A 13,582-nucleotide genomic window follows, 5' to 3' on the forward strand; every position below is an offset into this window, starting at 1 on the left:
TTTTTTTTTGGATGCATCTTTGTTTTTGGTGTCAGGGTAATTCTGGCCTCACAGAATGAGTTTGAAGATACCCTCTCATTTTTGGGATAGTTTGAATAGGATTGATTAGTTCTTTTAAATGTTTGGTAAAATTCAGCAGTGAAGCCATCAGGTTTCAAGCTTTCCTTTGTTGGAAGACTTTATGACAGCTTTAATCTCATTTGTTATTGGTCTGTTCAGGTTTTGGATTTCTGGATGATTCAATCTTTGTAGGTTATATGTTTAGAAATTTATCCATTTCTTCTAAGTTTACTATAGATGCTTCCAGTAGCCTCTAATGATCCTTTGAATTTCTGCACTCTCAGTTGTGATGTCTTTATTTTCATCTGATTTTATTTGGGTCGTCTTTTCAACTTAGTCTGACTAAAGGTTTGTCAGTTTTGCTTCTTTCTACAGCACCAACTTTGTTTCATTGTTCTTTTATATTGTTTTGTTTCAATTTGATTTATTTCAGCTCTCATCCCTATTTCTTCTAATTTGGGGTTTGGTTTACTCTTGCTTCTCATTAAGATGCAGCTTTACGTTTATTTGAAGTTTTTTTTTTTTGATATATGCATTTAATGCTATAAACTTTCTTAGTGCTGCTTTCACTGTCTCATAGGTTTTGATATGTCATTTCATTATTTGTTTCGAGAAACTTCAGTTTTCTTCTTAATCTCTATCCACTCACTGGTCATCCAGAAGTATATTTAATTTCTATGTGTTTGTGTACTTTCTAAAATCTCTTTATTTCTACTTTTATTCCATTGTGGTTAGAGAAATGTCTCAGTCTCACCCAAGGCCCATAGCATGTACTACTTGGTTATGGCTGATTATTCAGGGCCCATGGGCTCTTTACTCAGCACATAATTAACCCTGCCAGGATTGGGCCCTTCTCTTTAAGGCAGTGGGTTGTTTTCTGGCCCAGGGTATGTCTAGTAATGTCATCTGGGAGCTAGGGCCTAGAATGGTGGGGGTCTCATGACTCTACCTTGTGCCCTATCCTACTGTGGCTGAGCTGTATTCAGGTTGCAAGATGAAATACGCTTTACTCTTCCATCTCCTCTCAAGCGAAAGAAGTCTCTTTTGGAGCTGTGAGCTATGCTGTCTGGGGTTGGAAGATAGGGTGACAGAAACACTTTCTTAGCTGCCTGGACTGGTATCTCACTAGGTCACATGCTCCCGAAGTCCACTGGTTCTGAGCCCAACACAGCACTAGGAATTGCTTAGGGGTTGCAGTCCTTGTGACCCAGGCTGCCTTTCAAGTTTCTTTAGAACTCTGGAAGACTGTAGCCCTCCACAGCTAGACTTGCTGAAACTCAAGTTGCAACCATGCGATGAGTAATTCCCCTCTGGCTAAGGTTGGTAAATGCTCCCTCTGTGGGCACCAGCTGAGTTCTGCCTGGTGTCAGCAGTACTGAGTTCCAATGCAAAGTCCCACAATCCTGCATTCTCCCTCTCCCAAGTGCACAGATTCTCCATGCCATGTGGCTGCTGCCAGGGTATAGGGGTAGGGTGCTATGTGCTCTTCCCCACTGTGGCCGAGCTGGTATCTATGTTGCAAGACAAAGTCCCTTTTACTCTTAGAAACTCAAGGCTGTCTTTTCTACTCCCTTCAGTGCCTCTTTTCAGTGATAGGAAGTTAAAACCAGGTACTGTGATCCCTCACCTGATTTTTGGTTCTTATGAAGGTACGTTTTTGTGTAGATGTTAAACTTGGTGTTCCTGTAAGTAGGATGATTAGTGGAGGCTTCTATTTGGCCATCTTGCCTTGCCACTTCTTTTGATCAGTCATGTCGGAGGTGTCTATTGTATTATTCATTTCAACAATCTCACTTTGGCTTATCTTATTGAAGATTTGTTTTTAATTCATGTTTGAGTTTATTCTCTAATTTTGTGAGTTCTTGACCTTTTGAACATTCCTGTTTTTAAAAGGTATCTAATGTTATTACCTTTACTCACAGAGGCTGTAATATATATCACCATTCAGTTATGGATATTTTGTTTATGGACAAATAGATGTACATATTTGAGGAGTACACGTGATATTTTATGTATTCGTATGATGTGTAAAGATCAAATCAGCATAATTGGGATATCTATCACTTCATCTTTTATGTTAGGAGCATCTGAATTATTTTGTATTTTGAAATACATAATAGATTGACAGTCACCCTCTGATCAAACAGTGGATCTTATTTCTTCTAGTTGAATGTTTATTTTTACCCATGAATCAATCTCACTTTCCCCCTTCCTGGCCTCTTTTTAACTACCTATCTATTCTATCTTTATGGGATTCCTTTTTAGCTCCATATATGAGAACACAGTGTTTTTGTGTGTGTGCGCACACACACTTGGCTTATTTCACTAAACATAATTGTTCCCAGTTCTAAGTTGCTAAAAATGACAGAATTTCATTCTTTATGACTTAACAGATTCCAGATTCCATTGTGTATGTATACAACACTTTATCCATTCATCCATTTATGGGCACTTCAATAGATTCCATATTTTGGCTGTTGTGAGTAGTACTGCAACAAACATGGGAGTGCAGACATTGCTCTATACTTATCTCCTTTTTGGATATACTCAGTGGAATTGCTGGATTATACAATAGTTCTACTTGTAGTTTTGAGGAACCTCCAAACAGTTGTGTAGTCGCTGTCTCAATTTATATTCCCACCAACAGCCCATGAGTGTTCCACTTTCTCTACCTCTTCACCAGTATCCATCGTTCCCATGTTTTTCATAAAAGCCATCTTAAAGGGGATGAGATGGTATCACATTGTGGTTTTGGTTTGCATCTATGATTAGTGATGAACATTTTTTCATATGTGATGCCCTTTTGTGTGTCTTGAGAATGATCTATTCTGATGCCCATTTTGAAATCAAATAGAATAGTTTTTCCTACTGAGTTGTCTGAGCTCTTCATATATTCTGGTTACCAATCCCTTATCTATGGGTGGTTTGTGAGTACTTTTTCCCCATTCTGTAGTTTGTCTTTTCACTTTGTTGATTGATTGGCATGCAGAAGCTTTTTAGTTTGATGTAATTTCATTTGTCTTTTTGTCTTGGCTGCCTGTGTTTTTGAGGTCTTACGCAGCTTTTGCCGAGACTGATTTTAGAGTATTTCCCCAGTGTTTTATTTTAGTAGTTTCATAGCTTCAGATCTTAAAGTCTTAGTTTTTTCAAATGTTCAGAATTCAGCAGGGAAGCCAGCAGGTCCTGGGTTTTTCTTTGATGGGGGACTTTATGGCTTCAGTGTCATTATTTGTTATTGGTCTGGTTAGGTTTTCCATTTCTACATGCTTCAATCTTGGCAGGTTGTGTATGTTCAGGAAATTGTCCATTTCTTCTAGGCTTTCCAATTTGTTGGTATACAGTTGTTTGTAATAGTCTCATGATTCTTCGTATTTTGGTAGTCTTATGTCTCCTTTTTTCTGATTTCACTTATTTGGATTTTCTAAGGAAAAGTTTCAATTCTGTCTTTTCAAAAAGTCAATTGTTTCATAGATCTGTGATTTTTAGCTTCACTTTAATTTATTGCTATTTATCTGGGGTAAGATGATCTCATTGTAGTGTTTTATTTCCCTTTAGTGATGTTGAACATTTCTTTTATATTCTTATTGGACATTTGCATATCTTTTGAGATGTTCATGTCCTTTGCCCAGTTTTTAATGGATTGTTTTTCCTGTTTTGAATTTCTTATGTCTTCTGGGTATTAGTCCCCTGTTGGATGCATAGTTTGCAAATATTTTCTCTCACTCAACATCTCTTCACTGTTATCCTTTGCTGTGTAGAAGTTATCGTTTATGTCCCATCTATTTTGTGTTGCCTGTGCTTTTGAGGCCTTAGTCAAATTCTTTGCCTAGACTGATGTCCAGGAGGGTTTACTCTAGGTTTTATTCTAGCGTTTTCACAGTTTGGGTGTTACATTTAAGACTTCAGTCTGTTTTGAGTTGGATTTTGTATATAGCGAGAGATGGTGGTTGTTTCATTCCTCTGCATGTGGCTATCCAATTTTCCCAGCACAATTTATTGAAGAGGGTGTCCTTTCCCCACTGTAAAGTTATTGTCAGCTTTGTCAAAGATCAGATGGCTATAAATATGTAGCTTTATGTCAGGGTTCTGTCTTCTGTTCCAGTCTATTTTTGTACTAGAAGCATGCTATTTTGCTTACTATAGCCACGTAATACATTTTTGAAGTTAAGTAATGTGATGCCTCCCACTTTGTTCATTTTGCTTAAGATTGCATTGGGTATTCAGGCCCTTTTTTTGGTTCCATATGAAACAGGATCTTTTTTTCTAATTCTGTGAAGAATATTTTGAAATATATTCTGTGAGGTCTGCAGATTCCTGTGGGCAATATGGTTGGTTTTAACAATATTAATCCTTCCAATCCATGAGCATGTTTTCCATTTGTTTATGTCACCTTCAATTTCTTGAGTCTTTTGTAGTTTTCTTCATTTTAGGGATCTTTTACTTTCTTTGTTAAGTTTCTAGTTTTTTTTTTTCTCTTTGAGATAGAGTCTCGCTCTGTCACAGGCCAGAGTGCAGTGGCAGGATCTCAGCTCACTGCAACCAGTCTCCTGGGTTCAAGTGATTCTCAGGCCTTAGCCTCCTGAGTAGCTAGGATTACAGAGATACAGTCACCATGCCGGGCTAAGTTTTGCCATTTTTTTAATGGTAAAATCCACAATTATTTTTGCACCAAATGTTTCTAGTAGAGGTGGGGTTTCACCATGTTGGCCAGGCTGGTCTCGAACTCCTGACGAAGTGACCCACTTGCCTTGGCCTTCCAAAGTTCTGAGATTACAGGAGTGAACCACCATCCCTGGCCACTTTTTTTTTTTTTTTTTTTAAGTGTTTTAAATGGGATTGCCTTCTTTCTTTCTCAGCTAGATTGGTGTATAGAAAGGCTACACATTTTTATACGTTGATTTTGTTTTTGTCCTGCAAAATTACTGAATTTATCACATCTAAGTTTAGTGATGTCATTAGGATTTTCTAGATATAAGATCATATAAGCAAAGAGGGACAATTTGAATTCCTCTTTTCCAATTTGGATGCCTTTTATCTTTCCTTACTGCCCTGGTTAGGACTTTCAGTACTATTGAATTGGAGTGGTAAGAATGCACATCCCTTGTCTCATTCCAATTTTTAGAGGAAAGACTCAACTTTTCTCTATTATGTTAGCAGTGGGTTTGTTATATATAGCTTTTATTATTTATTCTATGCCTAGTTTGAGGTTTTTTATGAAGGGATGTTGAATTTTATCAAGTTCTTTTTCTGTGTTTCTTGAGATGATCATATGGTTTCTGTCATTCTGTTGATGTGACATTTATTTGCATATGTTGAACCATCCTTGCATCCCTGGTATAAAAAATCCCACTTGATTATATCTTTTTGATGTGCTATTGGATTCAGTTCACTAGTATTTTTTTTTACAGGTTTTGGCATGGATGTTTGATATGCTTTGGCTGTACCCCCACCCAAATCTCATCTTGAATTCCCACATGTTATGGGAGGGACCTAGTGGGAGGTAACTGAATCATGGGGGCAAGTCTTTCCCCTGCTCTTCTTGTGATAGTGAATAAGTCTCATGAGAGCTGATGGTTTTAAAAAGAAGTCTCCCCCTGCACAAGCTCTCTCTTTGCCTGCTGCCATCCATTTAAGACATGACTTGCTCCTCCTGGCCTTCTGCCATGATTGTGAAGCCTCTCCAGCCATGTGGAACTGTAAGTCCGTTAAACTTCCTTATTTTGTAAGTTGCCCAGTCTCAGGTATGTCTTTATCAGCAGTGTGAAAACAGACAAATACAATGCTCTCAAGGATACTGGACTGTAGTTTTGTGTCCTTGTTTGGTATCAGGGTGCAGTTGCCCTCATAGAACGAGTTAGAAAGAATTTCCTCCTCTTTGGTTTTTTGAATAGTTTCAGAAGCACCGATACTAATTCTTTGTACATTTGGTAGAATTCAGCTGTGAATTCAGGTATGAATTCAGCCAGTACTTGGCATTTCTTTGTTGGAAGACTTATTACTGATTCAATCTCATTACTCATTATTGGTCTGTTCAGGTTTTCTACTTCCTGATTCAGTCATGGTAGGCTGTGTTCTCCAGGTCTCTGATGTTGTGTTTTATATCAGTTGCAATGTTCTTTTCACTTCTGATTTGGGTCTTCTCTCCTTGATTAGTCTAGTTAGTTTAGCAATTTTACCTTTTTAATAGACTGACTTGTTAATAATTTTATGTTTTACAGTCTTCATTTAATTGTTTTCTTCTGTTAGTTTTAGTCTTCATTTGATTCAACTTTTTCTCTTCTGCTATGGGGGTGACAGGGTTGGCTTATTCTTGCTTTTCTACTTCAGGCTGCATTGTTACACTTAGGATCTCCAGCTGAAGCAGGAGAATCACTTGCACTTGGGAGGCAGAGGCTGCAGTGAGCCCAGATCGTGCCACTACACTCCAGCCTGGGCAACAGAGTGAGACTACATCTCCCCCTCCAGCTCCATCCATGTTTCTGCAAGGGACACAATCTTTCTTTTATGGCTACATAATATTCTATGGTATAAATGTACCACGTTTTATTTAGCCTATGACTGATGGGCATTTAGGTTGATTGAATGTCTTTGCTATAGTGAATTTTACTGCAATGAACATACATGTGCATGTGTCGTTATGGTAGAACAATTTATATTCCTTTGGGTACACACCCAGTAATGGGATTTCGGGATCGAGTGGTAGTCCTGTCTTTAGTTCTTTGAGGAACCACCACACCACTTTCCACAATGGTTGAACGAATTGACACTCCCACCAGCAGTGTATAAGCAGTCCCAAAAAATAAAAATAAAAAAAAAATTTTAAAAAGCCATTTTGATGGTGTGAGATGGTAAGATGGTATCTCATTGTAGTTCTGATTTGCATTTCTCTAATGATCAGTGATATGGAGTTTTTCATATGCTTGTTGGCTTCTGTATGTCTTTTGAGAAGTGTTCTTTCCTTTGCCCACTTATTAATGGGATTGTTTGCTTTTTGCTTGTATGTTTCAGTTCCTTGTAGTTTCTGGATATTAGGTCTTTGTCAGATGCATACTTTGCAAATATTTTCTCGCATTCTGTACGTGGCCTGTTTACTCTGTTGATAGTTTCTTTTGCCGTGCAGAGGCTCTTTAGATTAATTAGGACCCACTTGTCAACTTTTGCTTTTGTTGTAATTGCTTTTGGCATTTTTGTCATGAAATCTTTGCCCATTCTTATGTCCAAAGTGGTATTTCCTAGGTTCTCAGAGTTTTTATAGTTTTATGTTTCACATTTAGGTCTGTAATCCATCTTGAGTTGATTTTTATATATGGTATAAGGGAAGGAGGTTCAGTTTCAATTTTCTGCATGTGGCCAGCCAGTTATTCCAGCACCATTTATTGAATAGGGAGTCCTTTCACCATTGCTTATTTTTGTCAGTTTTGTTAAAGATCTGATGGTTGTAGGTGTGTGGCCTTATTTCTGGGCTCTATATTCCATTCCATTGATCTATGTGTCCATTTTTATATCAATATCATGCTGTTTTGGTTACTGTAGCCCTTTGGCATAATTTGAAGTGAGATAGCATGATGCTTTGAGCCTTGTTCTTTTTGCTTAGGACTGCCTTGACTATTCAGGCTCCTTTTGGTTCCATATGAATTTTAGAATATTTTCTAGTTCTGTCAAGAATGTCATTGGTAATAGTATCAAATTACCAATTTGATTGATAATAGTATCAAATCTTTAAATTGCTTTGGGCAGTATGGCCATTTCAACAATATGGATTCTTACTGTCCCTGAGCATGAAATGTTCTTCCATTTGTGTCTTCTGATTTCTGTGAACAGTGTTTCGTGGTTCTCATTGTAGAGATCTTTCACTTCCCTGGCTAGCTATATTCCTAGGTATTTCATTCTAGCTGTTTAGATATGTATGCCACAGGTCGATGCCACGACCCCATAATTTGAGTTAGGACCCCTATAGCCATTCCTTTCCATTCATGGACATACAGAAAGAAGCCCTTGGTTTGATCTGGCAGTCCTAACTCTGGGGACTGAAAGCAGGCCTTTTTGATTTTCTTAAAGGGTTTTTTGGTCAGCCGCCCAAAGGAAGGACTCCCTTTTTCCCCTCTTTGTGGCTTCATATAGGGGTTTTGCCATAAGTGAGAAGTTTGGAATCCAAATGCATCAAAAACCTGCTGCTCTTAAAAACTTATTTGACGCCGGGTGATTGGGGTGAGAAGTGCCCACACAGCCCCGCTTTCGTTCACTGTCAAGTTCACGTTTCCCATGACATATTTCAAAATCTAGATATTTAACTTCTTCTGAACAGATCTGTGTCTTTTATTCTGCTTTCTACAAAAGGTGGAGGAGCTCAGTGCCCTGTAGGCAGTCCACTCAAGTAGGGGCTGCAGCAAATAGATTGTCTATGCACTGCAGCAGGATGCATTTGTCATTAGTTGGGACAAAAGTTCTGAGATGTGATGCCAGCACTTCAAAGATTGGAGGGGAATTCTTGAACCCCTGTGGAAGCCTTGTGCGAGTGTGCTGTGTTTCATCCCAGTGAAATGCAAAGATTAGCTGGCACCAATAAGCCAACTTGAGACAAAAAAAAAAAATTGTATTTTTTAGGTCTAAGCAAATAAGCCAGATTACACTAGCTGGTGTTTGTCCCATTAAGGTGTATGGGTTGGACGCCACTGGGTAGATTGTCTCCATAACCCAGTTTATAGCACACAAATTCTGCACTGGCTGGTATTTACCAGACGGCTTCTGTACTGGCAATAAAGGAATGTTCCAAGGTGACCTGCATTTAACTATGATTCCATGCTTGAAAAGCTGGTCTATATGCTTTTGAACACCTCAGATGGCTTCTATGAAAATTGGGTATTGGTGAACTCGTACTGGGGAGGCTTCCAGTTTTAGCTCTACTAGGACTAGTGCCTGATGTACAGCCAGCCCTGGCGGGTTGTCCCTTGCCCACACTCCAGGTATTTTAGTAGTTCGCTCATATATTTCAAGAGGTTCTGGCAGTCTTGGCTTAAGTGGTACTTCTGCATAGAGTCTCCACTCCTTGGCCTTTGGGAGTGTGAGGGCTAACACCATAGCCTTTGGCTGACTGAAGTTTAAGGATATGATTCCTTGTGGCCCGAAGGAAATTTGTGCCTGTAGTTTTTGGAGTAAGTCTGTTTCTAGCAAGGGGACTGAGCAGTGTGGGAGGTACAGAAAACTTATGCTGACTTCCCATCCTCCAATAACGCACCTCCTGGACAGACAAGAAGGCCTCTTTTTCAGAGATTCCGGTTGCCCCAATAATAGTTGTATAATTCTTGGATAGTGGCCCTACAGGTTGGGTCACTACCAAGTATTCAACTCCTGTATCTACCATAAAGTCCATCCATTGGTCCCTGCCTCTATACTGAGACCATAGGCTCCTGGGGCCTGAAGAGATGGAGCCTGGTCTGCCTCAGTCCTCATAGCCTGCAGCCTTTGCTAGGCTTATCAGGTGAGCGTCTGGTTTTAGAACACAATGACTGGCAGCTGGTGGCTCTAGCCATATTCCCTGGTCACAGCTATTTCCTCTATCTTTCTGTGGACATTCATCCTTCCAGTGTCCGTTTTGCATAGTGCACATTGATCCCTCTCCAGCCTAATCTGGCCTTCAAATCTTGGTCTAGCCTGACCTCTTTCACGACCACGACTGCGTCCCCTCATTATGCCAGTTTCTCAACCAGGGCTGCCACCAATAGCTTGACCTTTTTCTTAATCCTCTGCTCAGATTCCTTCTTTTCTTGTTGCTCACAGTTGACATACGCCTTGGTAGCCACCTCTATAAAAGCTCAGTAGCATTTATGCCTGTGAAACCTTCCCATTTTTGAAGCTTTTGCTTAATGTCACCTTGTGCCTGGCCAACAAATGAGGTATTCACTATGTGCTGATTTTTAACAGCCTCCAGATCAAATAGAGTATAGAGCCAGTATGCCTCGCAGAGCCTCTTGTAGAACTGACTTTGGCTTTCATTAGCCTTTTGTAGGGCCTCTGAAATCTTTCCTATTGTCATGGCCTTCTTCCCACCTGCTTTTATTCCATTTAACAGTGCTTCTCAGTACCCTTGCAGGTGTTGGAGCTCCCCTGCCTCATTTGGGTCCCAGTTAGGATCTGTCTCTGGGAACAGCTCCTGGGCATAACGCCGGACATCATTTGTGCCACCTGGCACATTGTTCTCTAACCACCAGAGAGCTGCTTGTGTCACTCTCCAGTGCTCTTCTGTATTAAGCAGTGTCAGAAGGAGCTGCTGGCAGTCTGGCCAGGTGGGGTAATGAGTCAGCAAAATGGACCTCATCAAGTCTATGAGAGCCTGGGGCATCTCCATATGGGAGGAAGTATGTTGTTTCCAATTTAGGTGGTCTGTCAGAGAAGGGCTAGTAGATGAAAATCCACTGCCCTCCCTCAACCTGGCCTTGCTCATTATAAGTTCGTGCTCACGTCTCACAGAGGGGCATTTGTAAGACTCGGGTGCTGCCAGACTGGAGGTGGCTTGCTGCATCACCTTATTTTCCCTCTTTAGCTTTCATGGGCAGGGATTCAGGCTCTCCCCTGTGGGGTGATGCTGGAGACTTGCTTTCCTCTGAGCCTGATTCCTCAAGGGCCATTTGCTCTGTACCCTGTCCTAGCCCTGACAAGGGCAGGTGTATTGGAACATAACGGGAGGAACCTCTTTCCTCTGGAGGTGCTTGTAGGACTGGCTTTTCCTGGCTCCCCTGTTACTTTTTCTTTTCTTCTGAGGTCCCTGGCATAATTGGCTTTTCTATCACCTGAAGATGATATCACCTGGGCCACTAAGGCTTTACAATAGTTTGCCAAACAAGGCTATAGCCATTTGGGGCGAATCTGGACCACATTTAATCAGGAGTCAACGTATGTAAATTGATCTGGATGCCAAGGCTATCCTCGACTCCACTTACCACCCAAAATACATGGCCCACTGCTTCCCTATCTATTGTTCCTTCAGCTGGCCACCTGCATTAAAAGGCCATTCTAATTCACAGAGAGTTCTCAACCACTGGGGGGTCACTTTAACTCCATAATCTCCTCCAAAACCTTTCTTAAAATTCTTTGACATCCACTCCAATGGAGTAGGTTGACAATTTCCTCCCATTCCTCCCTTTATGATGCGTAGTCACTCAGCCTTTTGTGTCGGACTGATCTGACTGGTTCCTATTATGGGAGTTTCAGGCACCACTTAGCTAGGACAGTACATTATTCCTGTTACGACTGCTGCAGTCATAAGGCAGCTCCTATCAGCCATATGCAGATCCGCCTAGGCCTGCTCAGTCACACACTTGCTTCGGGGCACACAGTCAACACTAAGATCTGTGCCTCCCCACATCACACGCCACAATGGTCCCTCCTGGAACTGTCTCTTTCACACACTTTCACACACCTCCTCACTCCCAGTACCTGTTCCTTAATTGGGGTGGCAAGCCACTCTCACCACCTTCAGTTTTTGTTTCCTTTCCTAAGCCAACTTAGCAAGCCTCTCTCATGTCGTGTGTCAGTGGGGGTGTAAGCTTCATCCGAATCGGTGAGCCATCCTCTCCACTCTCAGCCCCTCTGTGTCAAACTAGTAGTTAAACCCTGGGAGGCAATCAGTCTCCCCTTCTGTGTTTATGCGAGGGGTCCCGTCTTGGGGCCCCAAACCTTACTGTGGTTCTGAAGAATGCACACTGCTCCTGGAATCATCCTGCAGCCCCTTTTTTGGTTTTGTTGCACTATCAGGGAAGGGCACCGGGACATGGGAGAGTTGATCTCCTCTCTGGGCTGAAGTTTTCCCGTTGGTGCCTAGGGTCTTGGGTCTGCCCCAGCCCGGGCTCCAATCCCACAGGCAAAGGAGACAAAATTTGCCATCTCCAATCCCGGATGAGCCCCCAGAAAATGTACTGGGAAATCAGAACTAGAGAGACCAATAGGGTTACAGGAGGATTAAGGTGTACACTGGCTCAGTGGACTTGCATCCAGGAAGTCTGAGCCCTGAACAGAGAGGGACAGGCCCTTTTAAGCATCTTGAGGCAGGAAAAAGGTGAAACAGGAAGTGGGCTTACAGAAGCCCAAACAAAAGCAGTTAATCATGTGACAGGTCTTACATCTTAGAAAACATGTTTGTAGCCTGCGCTTATCTGTCTTGTTACCTTGTGCTACGCGGCAAGAAAAACAGGAACTTACAGAACTTACAAAACATGTAGAACAGAGACATGGCTAATGTTTCACAGTGAAGCAGTTAATATTCTTTCTTAGCCTCAACATTTTGGGGTTGCGGGGAGGGGCAGTGTGGTTACCAAAAGCCTATTTCAGCTTAAACAGCAATTTTAGGTAATCATAATTTTTTTTCTTTCTCTATTTCACTATGGAAGGAGGCAGAGAACTGTGACTGCCTGCAAGTCCTCTAGGTGACCCACTTGCTGAGTAGGGGCCCAGGCTCTGGAATGGACACTCTCATCAGCAAGATCTGAGAAGAGTACCCTGATTGCATTGTGAACATCTTCAGTGTTGTGCCTTCACCCAAAACGACACCGTGTTGAACCCTACAATATCACCCTCTGTCTAGTTGAGAGAATATTCACACAGCACATTTTACATTGACAACAAAGCCTCTATAACGTCTGCTTCCGCACTCTGAAGCGGACCACACCAGCCTACAGGGATATGATCCCCCTCATCTCAGCCACCATGAACAGTGTCACTACCTGCCTTTGCTTCCCTGCACAGGTAAATGCTGACCTCTGAAAGTTGGCAGACAACATGGTCCCTTTCCCACATCTCCATTTCTTTATGCCTAGCTCTTCCCCTCTCACCAGCCATGGAAGCCAGTAGTATTGAGCTCTATCAACGCCTGAGTTTACACAGCAGATCTTCAATGGCAAGAACATGATGACTGCCTGTGAACCCCGCCATGGATGATACTTTCCCATGGCTGCCATCTTCAGTGGTCAGATGTCCATGAAGCAGGTCAATGAGAAAACGCTTAATCTGCAAAAAAGAACAGCAGCTATATTGTGGAATGAATCTCCAACAACATCAAAAACACAGTACATGGCATCCCATCTCGTGGTCTGAAAACTTCTGCTGTTTCTATTGGGAACAACATGGCCATCCAGGAGCTCTTCAAGTACATCTCAGATTAGAGAAAGGGGATCAGGTGGAGACAAGAGACCATCCTTGGTCCCTAAGCCTCCAGAAATGTCCTAATCCCCACCTTTTCTTACCCCTGAAAAGGAATTAACATCCCTGACTATGTAGTGGTATATACTGCCATATCAGCCTTTGAGTCAATCCCCAGAAGAGAGGGGAACCCTCCTCCATCTTTTCTGCAACATCTCATCTTTCTGCTGTTGCTTGTCCCACCCCTACACTTGGTTTTGTTCTATCCTACATTTGAGATTTCTACGTGTTAAACTTGCTTTTTCTCACATTGAAAAGATGACATTGCCCCAATAGCCAAAAATAAATGGGATTTCTTAAAAAGAAAATATAGGTGCAGCTATCCTGTCAG

The sequence above is a fragment of the Macaca thibetana genome, chromosome 4 (genome assembly GCF_024542745.1).
Source record: "Macaca thibetana thibetana isolate TM-01 chromosome 4, ASM2454274v1, whole genome shotgun sequence".
NCBI classification, from domain to species: Eukaryota; Metazoa; Chordata; class Mammalia; order Primates; family Cercopithecidae; genus Macaca; species Macaca thibetana.